The sequence below is a fragment of the Capra hircus genome, chromosome 5 (genome assembly GCF_001704415.2).
Source record: "Capra hircus breed San Clemente chromosome 5, ASM170441v1, whole genome shotgun sequence".
NCBI lineage: Eukaryota > Metazoa > Chordata > Mammalia > Artiodactyla > Bovidae > Capra > Capra hircus.
In genome coordinates, this window is record NC_030812.1 from 27,928,301 (window position 1) to 27,939,693 (window position 11,393).

Sequence of the window (11,393 nt, forward strand, 5' to 3'; positions counted from 1 at the left end):
AAACAGACTGCCATCATCTAGCTAAGTGGTCTTTATGGACTTTCCTCAACCCAAACTATTTTAAGAATGGCTTCCTAAGAGGTTGCTGTTTAACTGTTCTTAACCACTATTACTTTGAGCATTCAAACTAGGAAACAGGTACAAACTTACAATATGATTGCACAGAGAACCTCCTGATGGGATTATTGTAAAGACGCTTTACATCCCTAAGTGACATTGTGCTAAGTACCACTGCGCTGCATGGGAAGTCCTTTACGTCCCTCAACAGAGTGCTAAATTTACCAATGTCTTGGACATGAACTCTGCCTGGTCCACTGGTTCCACACAAACCATGGAGATGTCTTGTCAACAGTCTGAGTGCAAACTGCAGCAAACGTTAATTGAATTTGCCAAGAACTCAGTAACTTCGGAGGGGAGAAGGAAAATCAAATGAAAAAATTCAACCAAGTAAATTGCTTTTCTCTAGATGCCGTCTGTTATTTTGCATGTGTGTTTTCTGATGTTCTGATCATCCTTTATTTTTTCTTATTCAAAGATCTTTACCTACTGCAAAATGCTGGGACCCCACATCCTTGAGCTCACCCTTCACTCTGAACTATCACTGTGTACTGAAGTGACACATTGGGGCCCACTCACCACTGTTCTGTACCCTAGCTACACCAAGTCAAGTCTGACATTCTGTATGGACAGTCCAAGATCAATACCAGAAATGACCAGCAACATTACTGGCTCATAAAGCCTAACATTTTCCCTCTGCTTTCACCTATTAAAATCCTCTCAGTTGCTACCTTTAATTCAGCCTGCAACTTCACTTACTTACTACTATGGCTTCCAAAAAGCACAGAAAATATAAGCAAATGATCAAAGAGAAAAAGTCACTGAGTTTCAGTAAGGACAAAACAGTCCTTACGAAAACAAAAGAGTCCTATGAAAAGGCACAAAATTCTTATTTCTTTATACATTAAACCAAAGGTTAGTTGAGAGCATCAAGGAAAAAGTTGAGAATATCAAGGGAGCTAAGTGTCTATATACGGACAGAATGAAAGACCACAAAATAAGCAAAGGATAGAAACCCACAAAGATTAAGTAATCTTTATCAGTGAGAGAACACACAGAATAAAAAAGTTGCAAGACTTAGGTTTTCCTTAAAGAAAGCATGAGAAGCTCAGGGGAAAAACCCTCTGCAGAGAAAAGATCAAAAATTAGAAATCAGTAGCCTGCTAACCAAGATGCTCTGGACTAGACTGCCAACGTATATTACAGAACTTATTTCCTCAGATTTTCTAAAGAGAAGATTCTCTGTCTCTCAACAGAGTAAAATAATCTTTTAACTCCTCCTCCTTCCTTCCCCTCAAGTAAAGTTATTCACCAAGTTCTACTGGGCCTTCTTAGAAACTACTTCTTGCATTAAAAAATGTTGCTGAAACACACACATCCATGTGACACATATATAAAAGTTATCTTCATGTTCTTTCCTTTCCGTCTTCATCACTACTATCCAAGCCCAAGGCTTTGTCACCACGAAACTAGGCCAAATCAAACAGCCAATTAACTGGAAGCCCATTCTTCGTTCTATTTCATCCTGCTGTACATTCACCGCTGCCCAATCCTCCTAAAATATTATAAACTGTGATGTGTCATTCTGCATGCCTTAAAACAACCACCACCACCTTCTATGTTCTCCATCGTCTCCAAGGATAACCACAACGTCAACAAATTCATAATGTTTAGCTAACTCTCTCCCATTTTTGCAGGCTTATCTGCCACTGGGGTATCCTAACCTAGTCCTACTGATTTGTTCTTGGTGAAATTTCTATTCTAATTTGAATATAATTCTAATTATACTCTAATTATATTCAAATCCCCAAATTTATAACCCAGAATGGAAGAGATACCTTCAACGGTGCCTTTTGAGAAAATGTGTTCATATTAAATGACTTAATATCCTTAAAAAAAAAAAAAAAGAAACTAAAAAAAAAAAATACATTTAAGAATGTCACTAAATGTTTTTGCTAAGGGGGGATTAATTGATCTAAAATGACCTAGACTGAGAATTCAAATCCTCAAACTATTTTAACAGTCTTCCTCAAAAGACAATGGGTATAATTGTGTGGGGGACAGGGAAGAGAAAGAGTTTACAAGCATATCATGTAGAAAGGATACAAAGACGCTGGTAACAGTAGTTATCTTTATAGAATGCACACGGAGTGAAGGTGACGGGATAAGAAGACTTAACTTTGAAAAGCTTCTGATTTTTTTAACCCTTTGCCTCTGTTAACTCTTCAAACAAATAAATGTTAAAGATGAATTTTATGTACAGAATGGAGAGATACCTGCAACAGTGCCGTGTGAAAAAATTTTTTTATATTAAATGACTTAAAATCATTTAAAAAAAGTTAATTAAAAACACATGTAAGAATGTTACCATTTTTTGTTTATTTGTTTTATTACAAAGCAAGAAAGTATTCTCCATCTTTTCCAAAGCAGAGATGAGGAAAAGTAAGCAACCTGCAGCAAAGTTCCAGCAAAGGAAGGGGTAAAATAACATTTAAACCACAAAACATCCTCCTAAAGGTCTGTGCTAGATCCAGAAGCTCAGGATCACTCTAGCTCAGGGAATAAACAGAGACACGTATCCAAAGGAGCCTGCAGAGGAGAGAGGACTCTCCCCAAGTTCACATCCAGGCTCCCTTGTCCATTTTCACTGCGGTCATTCTTTTTTTTAATTGAAGGGCACCCGCTTTGCAGACTTTTGCTGCTTTCTGTTACACGTCAACATGAATCAGCCGAGGGATACATATGCTGCAGTCATTCTTTTCACTGTCTCTCCCTCTCCACTTTGATAATTTCTCACCCTCCAGATGATTTCTTCCTTATCACAGTATAAATCTATTTTAAATGCTTTATTTTCTTCAAGGCATCATTCCTAGAAACAAGACATTTCTCCTTTTAATTTTCACCAAAATCTCTGGCTATCCAAATGGGAATTCTGTGGCAAATGAGATGTTTGGGTATTCTGACCTCCAAGAAAACGCTACCAGTCTCTTTTGAAATCCTTCTCTGCAATTTAATAATAATGCATCAGTCTGCTTTCAGTTAAAAGCATTTTTATTCAGCTGCTTGCTAAAACAAAAAGATACTAGTGAATGTGAAGCAAAAGCCTGCTGCATTTATCCTTAATTGAAGAAAAATTCCTTGTGAAACAAGACACTAGCCATGTAATAAATTAAGACCTATTTATTTACAGGGCTGTCACTCAGTAAAATGAAGGAAAAATACCATTTCATACTGGCTTCTGGTGAACATGAAGCTTTTGGAGGCTCAGCTTTCAACTGTCTGTACTTTAAAATAAGGAGAGAGTAAGAATAGATGAAAAATGAACTACTTTTTTATTGACTTCTTTCTTTATCAATCACTATCTAAAAATTAACAGTAACATTTTAATTTTGACTTTTTCTCCTTTCCCAAGTTCACTCTGATGGAAATGCTAATAATCAGTTAAATACTTAAAATGTAGAAAAAGGGAGGAAAATAAATAGCACATATAATTCATAGCCTAGATAACCCATCCCTGGATAAATAAGCATTCACTATATTTCTCTGATGTTCTTATTCCCCAGGAACTCAAAAGACTTTACAGCATAAAAATCACACTAATCAACTGAACATGAAAGGAGCCTGTTAATGTGTCTTTTGAGGGACTTCAGTGTTTTCCATTTCCAGATCCTGGGACAAGCCCGGTGAATGCAGGAAGCCTCTCACTACCACCAACAGTGAATATAAAACCTCTCCAGACAACATTTTAGTTACCCTAACCCAATCAACTCCTTCCAGGATCAAGAGCGCTTCAGTTCCAAACTAAGAGCCCATCTCAGACCCTTCGAGTCCCAGCTTCCCTTCTGTTGGGCTCTGCTCAGTACAACATATCTCCACATCCCTAAGGGAAATCAAAACTATTACCTACTTTCACCTTTGCTCTTTTAGACTAAGAGCCTCCCAGAACTTTTTCTACTTCAACTAGGTTACCCTCACCCCCCAGGAGCAATTTTTCTCTGAGTCCTATACCAATTTCAGCCTTGCATAAGCAAAAAAAAAGTCCAGGTGATGGTGGCCATAATTCCCCTATGGTCCTGGTTATAACTTATGTTGGCAATGTGGGAGCATTTGTGAGCAGCCGAACATGTGTTTATGTGTAAGAGAAATTAAGAAAGACAAGGAAACCCCAAGACATGACGACTTTTTTTAAAGAAGTAGCTAGGATAGCTGCAGAAACAAAGCAAGCAGGTTACTTCCATGCCTCCTCTCTTCATCTGTACTCTATTTATTGGTGAGACACATCTTCTGCTCATTTTCCTTCATCCGTCCTGCTTCCAGAATCCGTCCTGCTCTCCTTCAAAGGTACTCTGGCCTTCCCTCTGCCTATCCCAGAATCTTTCATTATGCCCACTCACTAAGATATGTTTAGCTACCTAGGATAATGATAATTTCCTAAAATAAAGCCAAAATTGTTCACATCACTTGGTTATATGAATATCAGAATATAACACCATTTAATAGAAAAAAAAATCTTTTAAACATGAATTAACCAACCTGGGTCCCTGTCTCTACTCCATCATTTAATGGTCCCATAGCCCTGGACAACTCAAGCTAGGATACTCAATTTCCTCAGATTGAAAATGAGTAGAATAATATCTGTCTTACCTAACTCAAACAATCAACTCATCAAAAGATTTTTAAAGCTTTTATAAACATAGAGTAATAATTAGGTAGATGGTCAGCCATGAGACCTAAATGTAAGACACTCATTCAAAGAAAGCAGTTAGAAGACGACATAATTGAGGATTTCCCTGGTGGTCCAGTGGTTAAGACTCCACACTCCCAATGCAGGGCCATGGGTTTGATCCCTGGCCGGGGAATTAAGATCCCACAATGCTGCACTTCCCACCCACCCTCTCCCCACAAAAAAGACTATACAATGGGAAAACCTACAAGAATGCTGGAGACAAAAGCAACTCCAAACGTGTATAATCACTTAGCACAGTGAAGACACCCAACTCGAGAATAAAGGGGAACCTCAGCCTTTGAGTCCACTCCACCTTCAGATCTCAAGCCATGGCTAAAACCAGCTCAGCTACCTGCCAACTGGTGAGTGCCAGAGCATTCCTATTTGGTAAAAAGTTCTATTCTAGAACAGTTTGGGAATGAACTCAGAATTACTTTAGTAACTGCAGTTGCATGGGGTGGGGGGTGGGGGTGGCGGTCAGCACTGCACCTGTACAGTAAAACCTTTCTCCTTCTACATTAGCAACGCCCATCCACAGTCAGGGTACCTCTTTTCTCCTTCTACATTAGCAATGCCCATCCACAGTCAGGGTACCTCTTGACTCTATCCTCTGCCAGACTGAAGATAAAGCAACTGTCTGCTTTCCAGACTACTGAAATTTAATACAGTACACATATACTATATCAAATACACATATAAATATACACTAAGCTGCTAAATCCCAAGAGGAAAAGGAGCTAATATACACTGAGCTCTGTGTGTCAGAAACCATAAGGAAACAGAGATTTCATTTAATCCCCACAAACACCATGCCACGTAGGTATTATTATTCCTATTTTTACAGATGAGAACACCAAAGCTCAGATAGATTAAATAACCTATCCAAGGTGACAAAGCTAGTAAGTAGAAGAGTGGAGACTTGAACCTTAGTGTTGCCTGTCCCCAAAGCCCACACTGCTTCTGACTTTATCCTCTCAATGGTGTAACCAGGACAACCTTCCTGGGTCTTCATTTCACCTTAATTCCTGATACGTACTTAACTGCAAGTCCTGGTTTAAAGAAAATTTTTCCAGATTTCTTCTTTGCCTTTTCTTTACAGGCATTTACTTCATGTTTCTGCACGAAATTATTCTTTTTAGGTTGAATCACTGGGCTAGATCTAATATGCTACCATTCAACATTTCAGCAATTAATATACATGAAGGGTGAAAGTTCTAGTCCCTTCTTTTAACACTTTAATAGTCATAGTTTTCAAGCATGTTATCATTTTCTAAGCTGGTTCTTGCCATTTAAAGAGTTAGTGTTTAGTACAATGCTTCACACACAGTAGGTGCAGAGGGAGAATATTTATTGAGCCCCTGATTGAGAGAAGTTGTCTTTATTCTTCTAGTCAACTGGGTATATTTGAGTATAGAATGAATTCTTTTACACTGAAGATAATTTCTTGAAATTAAAAAAAAAAAGATTCCCAAAAAAAAGGATATTAAAACCTAACAGTCTAGCAGTTACGTCTCTAAATGACTAGTAGACTGTGAACTTAAGAGTTTAAAAGGCTTGGTTTTAAAATACTTATTTTTATTATTCTGAATAACTTTTGCAAGTGCTTCTTTCCCTCTTTACAGAAAAACAAAACAAAACTGAAATAACCATAAAATAATTGTTTCACTAATGATGACTTTTTCCCCCATTTTCCACATATTAAAATATTTCTGTAATAAGTATACTTTATTTTTATAATTATGGAAACTCATCTCTGAACAAACTGTTTTTGTTTGTTTGTTTGTTTTTGCCAATTGCAGGAACCACCTACACCCCAGAGCACTCTATTCAGACATTACTGTTTATGCAGTTACACTGCTTGAGCTATCCAAGTTTCCCTGTGCCTGGTCCCAGGTCACTCTATGTAGAGTTGTCCCCAGGCTGCCAGGAGCTGGGACACTGCTAGGAAAAGGCTAGACCCAGAGTGGAAAGAACAGTACCTCTGAGGAGCTGCAGAGGAGTCACTGGGCTTTCAGAGAGCCCTTAAGGTGAGCAGAGAGGTCAGGAGTATGGGCTTAAGCCAGGGCCCGGGGGCAACATTCCCTGAGACAAGTCAAGCCCCAGTCCTCTCTGAGGTTTCCAGAACAAAGGCTAGGTGTGGAGAGAGCAGGTGGTGTTACCTCCAGGCACTGCTGAAGCTAGGGGAGCATGGCAGAGAGGCCTGCATGATGGGCGTATAACCTGTGGCAACTGGGCCTTCCCACGACACTGGGCAATGAGTATCTGTTATGGGGGAACCTGGCACCATGGCTGGGCTGGAGCACCCAGCACTAAGCCTGGGGGCCACGGGGCTGCTGGGGTGAGCCAGCTGCTGCCCACACCCTACTTTAAGCAACTGCTGAATAAACTGCATTTTGAACACTTTCTAAACAGTGTAGTTTTATTTTCCTTCTCAGATATAATCTATAGGAATTAAGTATTCACTAATTCATGCATGTGGCTCTAGAACAACTTGTTATATACTATCAGCACATTAAAGGTAATTATTTTTGCTTCCATTCAAGAATGTTTTCCTTGCTTTAGGTGGATATGTCTCTATCTTTGTATTCTTTTCAAGCAGGTGAAGGTTTCTTGTATAATCTCTATAGAACACTAAATGTCAGTCTTTTCTTAGTAAGAAGCACAAGAATGACATATGCCCCTCATCACACCCAATTTATATGTCTTTTAACTTTATGTTACCTTTTCAATGATATAGAAGTGCTTCAGTCACAGTGGAACCCCAGCAGAATGAGCTGCTTTATGTGAGGTCTCATATAAGGGGATCCCTGTGCTAGATGGGAGATCCATACAAGCTAATTATTTTATGCCCGTCTTCACTATTTTAGGATTTTAAAATACTTTTTTGACAAATTACTTTGGTGAAACAATGAACTGCATACCGGCCTCTGCTGTGTCAAGTCCTTTACCCAGCTCACTGTTCAAACCAACCCAAATAAGATGCCGTTCTGATCCAGCTTAACTTAGCAAGCCAGGTGATTAGTTTGGGAGACCAAAATCTCATAACATTAATAGTTTCTTGCTACTTGAAATTATCAAAATGTGCTGAAATAATGCAGTCAGCAAAATGTCACTGTGTGACTTACATACGGATCTGTTGCAGCCTGCAAAAACACTGTCTCCATGAGGGACAGCCAAAATGAAGAGTTATGTGGGAGTAATAAAATATGATAACTAGGTCTGCAACTTCAAGTATAAACCAAACTGCGCATGCACACATCTACAGGAGAGCCTGCTGATCCCAAAGCAAGAAAAACCCAAGCCATGTCCAGCATGTATGCACTCCACTAGCAGGCCTGCCAGGGAACTGTCCTTTCAGCACCACGGCAAGAAACCCTGGCGTAAACCTCCATACAGGCAACCAAAGCTGGGCAAGCTGGGCCCTGAGAAACGTTTGTTAGAGACCCTGCAAAGAAAGCAACAACCAACTGTATGGTTGTTTATTTTTATGTACACTATCTGCCATTTCATAATCCTTTATTAATTTAAAATAAAATCCTTCAATATTTTGGTAAAAGTTGACAAAACCCCAAAAGAAAACCGAAGATGTATTAAGTCAGCCTCTTAGACTGAACCCAGAAAACCAGTAACTGGCCTGCACTGTCAAGAACTGCGCTGCAGTACCCACGAGCAGCACTACCAAGAAACACAACACATTTACACATACCCTGTATCAGATGTGCACAGAGCACATAACATGCTTAGAGCCCTCTCCAGGGACAGCCTCAATTTCTAGGACAGACAATGTTTGCTGAGTGCCAAGCCATCACTACCACCCCCCTTCCAAGCAATCAAATTCTCTTTCAGGGAGAACTGAAGGCCTTGTGTGTCATGAGCTCCGAAGAAAAAATGCTGCAGTATTTCAAGAACCAGGTTAAAGGCAATGTATTACAAAGCTTTCAGCATTTTAAGTCGGATTCCCCCAAGATTTCTACCAGGATGGGACCGGATGGTAATGTCACCCAGCCATTTGCATTACACATCAAAAATAAAAAATTTTTTTTAGGAAAAAAAAAAAAAAAAAGTCCCCCAACCACCATTATCTTCTAATGCACGTGGAGAAAGGAGAAGTACAGAAAGACTGTGAAACAGTGAAAACCTACCACACCCGAAATCTCTCTTGGAAAACTAAAACATCCCCAGCCTTAGTACACCCCTACCTCTCTGAAGGCTCTCCAGGCTCAAACTTGAGAAACAATTACAAAAAGTGCCTTCCCCCTTGGCCCCCAGAGCCCTCACCCACACTTTCTGCCTCCATCCCGACTTCTCTGGTGCCCACTGTGCACGCATTAAAAGCAATTTTCCCTGTTTGGTAGTGCTTGCTCTATGTTAATTATTTCTCCCTCCCCCTGAATTAGCCAGATGCAATGCAAAGTTTCTTCTCCAACTCTCCCCTCCTCCCCAAACAGATGACATCCTTTTATTATGGATACTGATACTGAACCTTGGAGTTTCCGGATGTAAAATGTATTCCCCCATGTTTCAAAAACTGCAGTGTAAGTGTGGAAGAGGGCACAGGGTGGGGTACCTGGAAGGAACGCCTGGTTTGAAAAATATTTATCAGACTGAAAAATGATTCCTATTCCATACCACTTCAAAACTGGGACCCTTGAAGGGGTCTGAAAGCCCTGGCTAAGCACCCCCGAAAGTTAACTGCCAAGTCTCCACTGGTGGTTGCTACTGGCACGGAGAGGATGGAGCTGAGCTCTCAGGAAAAATGCAGAGGCTTTGCAGTCCCCCGAGTACCAAGGGAGAACTACAGAGCTGGGGTCCAAGCCCGTGCAGCTGGGCAGTCCTGTAAGCCCAAAGCTAGCAGAAGCCCGGGGTGCTCGCTGCCGGTGGCACGGTGGGGGAGGGCAGGAGAGAGGAGGAGAGGAGCAGGCTCTGCATCGGGTGGCGTAGGGGTGGGGGTGGGGGAAGGGGATATTCTCAAAGTGATGTACTCCCTAATGCAGGAATCCTAGCCTGCCGAGGAAGGTCCCGGGGGCCCCCAAAACAGCCCCAGGGCACCCTGTCGGAAAGGGGACGGACGCATCTGAGTAAAGGACAGGGGAGTCCCGGCTCCCCTAAGAACCCACGAGCCCCTGGCTTATGCACTTGGTAACAACCTGGAGCTGGATGGGGGAGAAGGATGCAGTAAGACATGGGGGAGGGGGTAGAGCTAAGGAGCTGCTCTAGAAGATCCGGACAGCGCTGCCCTTCCAGTGCAACCGGGCAAGGGGCCCCGACTCTGCCCTGGCTCTGGCATACAGGAAGGAGGGGGTGCTGCACCACGCAAGGGGCGCCGAGGGCAGCCAGAGTCCCCCTGTGCAGCCAAGAGCGGAGGAGAGAGAGGGTGTATGGGGGTGGGGGGCAGTGGTCCTCAATTCTCCTCAGGGATCCCCGATAAACACGTTAGAAGGAAGCAAGACTTCCAAGCACCTATACAAAACCGGGAGGGTAGAAACCCCGCTCCATGGCCCCTAGAGCCCCGCCGCGCACTCTGCGGCAAAGCCCCTGACTGGAGATGGGCGAGCCCCGCTCCAGGGTCCCGAGGCGAGAAAGGGAACCCGGCAGAAGAGGAGCGGCGCCGGGGCAGGGGCTCTGGGGCGACTTACGGCAGCGGCGGCGAGGGAGGCAGCGGCGGCCCTAGCGCGGGGCCCGGGAGGCGCGGCCGGACTGCAGAGGCGCCGAGGATGCGGCGGGCGGGACTGCGGTGGGCGCCATCTTGGAGCGCTCCCCGCGCCCGCCCCCCGCGCCGCCCGAGTCCTTGCATAATTGATGACTCGCGCCCGCCGCGCGCCGCCGCGCGCGCCCCCGCCGCCGGGCCCCCCGCCCACCCTGCCCCCGCGCCGACCCCCGCCCGCGCGCGCCCCCCGCCCGCCCCCGGCCCCCGCCCGCGCGCGCCGCCCCCGCCCGCCCTCCTGCCTGCGTCCCGAGGCCCACCTACCCCTGCAGGGCGCGCCCGTTCGCTCGCGGCGCTCCGCGCCGTTCGCCGGTCCGCTCTCTGGCTGTCAGGCCGGCGTCCCCGCGCCGCCCGGACCGGATCCGGGGCGAGGGAGCAGGGCGCCGGTAGGGGGCGCCGCGCCGGAGCGCCTCGCGAGCGTCCCCGGGCCCGCCTCCCCGACGCCCCCACCGAGCCGCGCGGGAGGGGCAGCCGGGCAGAGCGCCGGGACGCGGCCGCGGAACACGCTGGCGGGCTGTCAGCCAGCACGCGGGCGTTGAAACCCGAAAGGTGCTATGTGGACTCGAGGGCCCCGTGACCCTTGTAAATGCCAAGCCTTACCTTTTTCCTGAACGGCAGTCGCAGAAGAATATGTCCAGCAATATTGCAGTGCTCAGTTGTCGGAATTTCTGACATCTGTAAATACCAGGAATTCAATTTATCCGATCTTTGGCCATCGGAGGAAAAAAAAAATCGCGGAAGTCTATCAACAGCAGTTGGAGCCTTGTGATTCAGTGGACAGGGAGCCCTGGTAGGAGGAGGGAGACATTCCTTCCCCCAGACCTGAAACTAAAAGTCACCTTAATCTTTTTGAACCTCAGTTTGTCCATCTGTTAAGTAGGCACAATCATTTGAATTGCTTACTCC

General features: G+C 44.2%; 1 protein-coding gene across 5 annotated transcripts in view; it reads right to left on the reverse strand.

Moving 5' to 3' along the window:
* SCN8A (sodium voltage-gated channel alpha subunit 8) overlaps positions 1–10,882 on the reverse strand; it is a 200,564-nt gene extending 189,682 nt beyond the window's left edge. For 3 of the 5 annotated variants that reach the window (XM_018047747.1, XM_018047745.1, XM_018047748.1), the window contains exon 1: positions 10,420–10,537. The gene's annotated coding sequence lies outside the window, so the exon portion shown is untranslated. Of the gene's footprint in view, positions 1–10,419; positions 10,538–10,751 lie in introns of those variants that run through there. The other 2 variants (XM_018047744.1, XM_018047746.1) reach the window with 1 other exon arrangement.